Consider the following 5290-nt stretch of genomic DNA (forward strand, 5'->3'; position numbering starts at 1 on the left):
GTTTAAGATTGCTTTAGATATTTGGGGTCTCTTGCATTTCTGTGTGAATTTTACCATCATTTCTTCTAGACCTGAGAAGAATGTATTTTTTATTTTGATTGGGGTCATGTTGAATCTGTAAAATGTTTTCAGGAGTATGACATTGTAGTTATATTAGCTCTTCTAGGGCTCTGAGCTAACTCTGAGGAGGGCAGTGTCATCTCTCAGCACTGTGGAGACCTCTACTCAGGATGGTGCCCCCTCTCCAGACCTCCCCCTCTCATCTGTGAGTCCCTTCGAAGGCCTCTGCAATCTGATGTAGTTGGGTGAGATGAGAGCAGGTCTGGTAAGGGAGATGAGAGGGTAAGGGAGGTAAGGGAGGTTACTACTGAGGAGCTGCAGCCACTGCCAATATGATAGAAGTACTGACAACAGCAGACTCTCAGAGACTGCTATAAAAGCTGAACACTGTTGGAACAGGAGTCTAGATGTCAGCCAGAGGTCTGCAGCTGTAGACCAATGGAGTCTACACATGATGATGGCCTCAGAATGACTGCATGACTGAGAGACTTCGAAGGAAAAGAGCTTCTTAGTCTAAGTGTTTTAGCTTCAACCGACACGTTCTCTAGCTGTGAATTTCCCTGACAGATTCCTGCCTAAAATGAAGTTACAGCCCAAGCACCTTGGATGTGTCCATCTCAGCTGCTTTGATTTGACTGTAAAATCAATAGAGGAGGAAAGAAATGTCCCAAGTGAATTGATCCAAATAAGTCAGTACAGGTGCCTGGTTTCAAACTCGATGAAAATGGAATGCATTGTATTTGAGAAAGTGTGTTGGAAAGTCAAAGCTACTGTTGCTTTTCAGTTTCTGCAACTCTGTTGTTCACTCATTCAAGAGAACTTGCCATTTCAAAGGAGAAATAGCCTTAATTTTGAAAGAATGGAAGCTGGACTTTGGGCACATTTCTACAAGATCTTATTTTCTAAGCAAAGCCTTCTGTGTTGGCACTGTCTATCATTGCATTGGAGAGCCAAGCACAGAAGTGTGTAGAGTTAACAAGAGGAGCAGAATGTTTTCAGAAACATTCCAAGGTAAATTGCGGAGATTTGCCCTTCTGGCAAAAGCTTGTATCCAAGCATTTAACAGACTATTCATCAAGCAAGTGTTCCAAATCAAATGTTCAGAAGTTGAAATGGATTGTTTCTGGGCATACTGCATGGCAGTTGAAGCATAGTTACTACAGAATAACGTACCTTCCAATCATTCCTGCAGTGGTTCCTTAATTGGTGAATTTGGATCATTGTTATTCTCTATATAGAGGCAATTATCCAGTGCTATAATTTTCTTTAAAATTGAAGAATTAAAATATCATTTATTGGCCGGCGCCACGGCTCACTAGGCTAATCCTCCGCCTGTGGCGCCGGCACACCAGGTTCTAGTCCCGGTCAGGACGTCAGTTCTGTCCCGGTTACTCTTCTTCCAGTCCAGCGCTCTGCTGTGGCCCGGGAGTGCAGTAGAGGATGGCCCAAGTCCTTGGGCCCTACACCCGCATGGGAGACCAGGAGGAAGCACCTGGCTCCTGGCTTCAGATGGGCGCAGCACTGGCCATTGCAGCCATTTGGGGGGTGAACCAACAGAAGGAAGAACTTTCTCTCCTTCTCTCTCACTGTCTAACTCTGCCTGTCAAAAAAAATATCATTTATCACCAAAGTAAAGAAAATGGAATTGCTATAGCATAGGGAGAGTAACTTCACTGATTATTTGAAGACATTTACTATTTACAGTACCCTAAGGATAAACAATTATCTAACCTCTGATATGTATGTTAGTCATTTAATTAATAAGCATAAATAAAAGCATCTTCCTCAACAGCCCAAGTTTAAAAAATAGCAGTAAAGTCATATTTCCTTATTGCACATAATCTTCCTCTATGTAGACCCAACATGTAGCTCATTTAAAGATACAGTAGCTGAGTAGGTCAATGGGAAAAAACTTTTGGATTATATGTGGTCTAATTTGAGAATGTTACTTACAAGAAAAATCAGTATGAACTTGGATGGTAGATTTAAGGAAACAGCAAGATATAGCAGATCAGTCTCCATGCTGGGTATCTGAAAACTGCAAGGGTGTCAAGACTGTAGTTACTAGCACTGCTGGAATTCTGGAAAGTTGTTACATGCATAAAAAAGTAAATGTGGGGTCATTGCATATACATTCTTGCCATTTAAATTTCTTGGCTAGTAATAATGATTTATCTTTTTCCACTCAAAATTTAATTAACATTTAGTTCTTCCAATCTATGAACATGGCAGTGTCTTCCAATTTTTGTGTTTTATTTTAATCCTATCTTTAATGTTTTGTAATTTTCATTATAGAGATCTTTCACCTCCCTGGTCAAATTTCTCCCAAGGTATTTAAATCTTTTTATAGCTATTGTGAATGGTACTGATCTTACAAGTTTATTCTCAGCCATGGCTTGATTATGTTTTGTTCCTTCTATATCCAATTTGTTTAAGATTTTTAATCATAAAATGATGCTGTATTTTATCAAATGCTTCCTCTGCATCTTTTGATATACTCATGGTTTCCATTCTTTAATTTGTTAAAATGATGTGTCATGTTTATTGATTTGCATATGTTGAACCATCCCTTCATACCAGGGATAAGTCCCATTTGGTCCGGGTGAATGATCTTTCAGATGTACTGCTGGATTTGCTTAGTTAGTATTTTCTTGAGGATTTTTGCCTGTATTTTCATCAATGATATTGGTCTATAGTTCTCTTTTTTTGTTGTGTCTTTTTCTGACTTTGGAATTAAGGTTATGCTGGCCTCATAAGAAGTTTGGGAGGATTCTCTCCCTTCAATTGTTTTGAGTAGTTTGAGAAGAATTAGAATTAGCTCTTCTTTAAAAGTTTGGTAGAATTCAGCAATGAAACTATCTAGTCCTGTGCTTTACTTTGTTGGGTTGGTTATTATTATTTATTCAATCTCTGTCTTGGTTATTGGCCTATTGAGGTTTTCTATGTCTTCATAACTCGATTTTGGTATATTCTATGTGTCCAGAAATCTATCCATTTCCTCTAGATTTTTCAATTTGTTGGCAAATAGCTATTTATAGTAATTCATGATGACTCTTTATTTACGTGGTATACATTGTAACATCTCTTTTTTTCATCTCTGATTTTATTAATTTGGGCCTTTTCCCTGCGTTTTTGGTTAATAGGGCCAGTGGTGTATCAATTTTGTTTATTTTTTCAAAAAACCAGTTCTTCATTTCATTGATCATTTGTATCATTTTTTTGTTTCAATTTTGTTTATTCTCTAATTTTAATTATTTCTTTTTTCCTTCTAATTTTGGGTTTGGTTTATTCTTGTTTTTCTAGGTCCTTGAGATGCATTGTTAAGTCATTTATTTGATGCCTTTCCAATGTATCAATGTAAGAACTAATTGCTGTATAATTTCCTCTTAACACTGCTTTTGCTGTATCCCATAGGATTTGATATGTTGAATTGTCATCTTCATTCATTACAGGATTTCTTTTATTTCCCTTTTGATTTCTTCTATGGCCCACTGTTCATTCAGGAGCATGTTGTTGAATTTCCATGTATTTGCATATTTTCTGAAGTTTCTTAAGTTGTTAATTCCCAGCTCCATTCCTAGTGGTGAGGAAAGATATGTGGCATGATTTTAATTTTTTTGAATTTGTTAAGACTTACTTTATAGTCTAGCATATGGCCTGTCCTAGAGAAAGTTCCATGACCAATGAAAAGAAGTATTCTGCAACTATGGAATAAAATGTTCTGTAGATATCAAGTAGGTCCATTTGGTCACAGTGTAGATTATCTCTGTTGCTTCTTTGTTGGTTTTTCTGTCTAGCTTATTTGTCCATTGATCAAAAGGTGGCATTGAATTCCCCCATTATTATTGTATTGGAGTCTATGTTTCCCTTTAAATCAATTAGCAATGCTTTTAAATAGCCAGGTACTGTGACACTGGGTGCAAATACATTTACTATAGCCACATCTTTTTGTTGAATTGATCCCTTAATCATTACTAATGCCCTCTTCATCTCTTCTACCAGTTATTGTGTTAAAGTCCAGTTTGTCTGATATTTAGAATGGCTACACATGCCCATTTCTTGATTTCTGTTAGCATGGAGTATCTTTGTCCATCCTTTCACTTTCAGTCTGTGTGTATCTTTGTTGGTGAGATGTGTTTCCTGCAGGCAGCAAATACATGGATCTTGTTTTTTAGTCCTTTGGGTCAATCTGTGTTTTTTAATTGGAGAATTTAATCAATTTACATTCAAGGTTATTATTGATAAGTAATGAATTATCCCTATCATTTTCCCATAAATACTCTTATTGATTGCTTTGGATTTCCATTATACTTTTACTAGGAGATTTTCTGCCTTCATATTCTTTCATATTGATGAGTATCTTTCTGTGTTTTTGTGTGTAGCACATCCTTAGGCATCATTTATAAGCCTGGATGAGTGGTGACAAATTCTTCTAATTTCTGTTTGTTATGGAATGCCTTTATTTTACCCTCATTTATAAATGAAAGTTTTGCAGAGTACAGTATTCTGAGTTTTTTTTTTTTTTTTTTTAAGATTTGGACTATGTCTCCCCATTCTCTTATAGTCTTTAGGTTTTCTGATGAGAAATCAGCTGTCTGTTTAGTTGGGAACCCTCAGAGAGCCTGGCTCTGCTGCATCTGGGCCTGCATCTTCGCCAGCATCTCCTGCATGCGGCACAGCTCCTCGTCCTTCTCGCAGATCAACTTCTCCGTCTTGGCCAGGGGCAGCATGGGCAGAGGGATTTCCGTGGCGCTCTGGCGGGAAAGCTTACTGCGGCTGGCTCGAGTCCCAGGCCAGGCCAGGCTCTGTAGACAGCGGGCCCGGTAGCCCTCGTAAAGCAGATCGTGCGTTACCTCCTTCAGGTCCTGCAGGTGCGTCTGCATCAGCATGCGTCTCAGGTTCAGGAAATCGCAGTGGTGTGGGTTCTCCACTTCCACAGTACCCCAGGAGTAGCAGCGTCCCCTCACTGGCATTTCTCTTGTGCACATTTTAGAATTTTTTCTTTATGTTTTCTGTTGAAAGTTTGACTTCAATGTGTTGTGGTGAAGATCTTTTTCTGGTCATGTCAGTAAGGAGTTCTGTGTGCCTCCTATATGTGGATATCCCTTTCTTCCTCCAAATTAGGGAAGTTTTCTGTAATTATTTCACTGAATAGACCTTCTAATCCATTCTGTATTTCCATACCTTCATGAACTTCTATGACCCATATGTTGTGTCATTTGATAATATC

General features: G+C 38.3%; 1 pseudogene; it reads left to right on the plus strand.

Annotated features, from left to right (window-relative positions):
• The first annotated feature begins 392 nt into the window (after positions 1-392).
• Positions 393-1263, plus strand: LOC133756984 (cyclin-G1-like; annotated as a pseudogene).
• Positions 1264-5290: the final 4027 nt, after the last annotated feature.

This window comes from Lepus europaeus, chromosome 3 (genome assembly GCF_033115175.1).
Source record: "Lepus europaeus isolate LE1 chromosome 3, mLepTim1.pri, whole genome shotgun sequence".
NCBI classification, from domain to species: domain Eukaryota; kingdom Metazoa; phylum Chordata; class Mammalia; order Lagomorpha; family Leporidae; genus Lepus; species Lepus europaeus.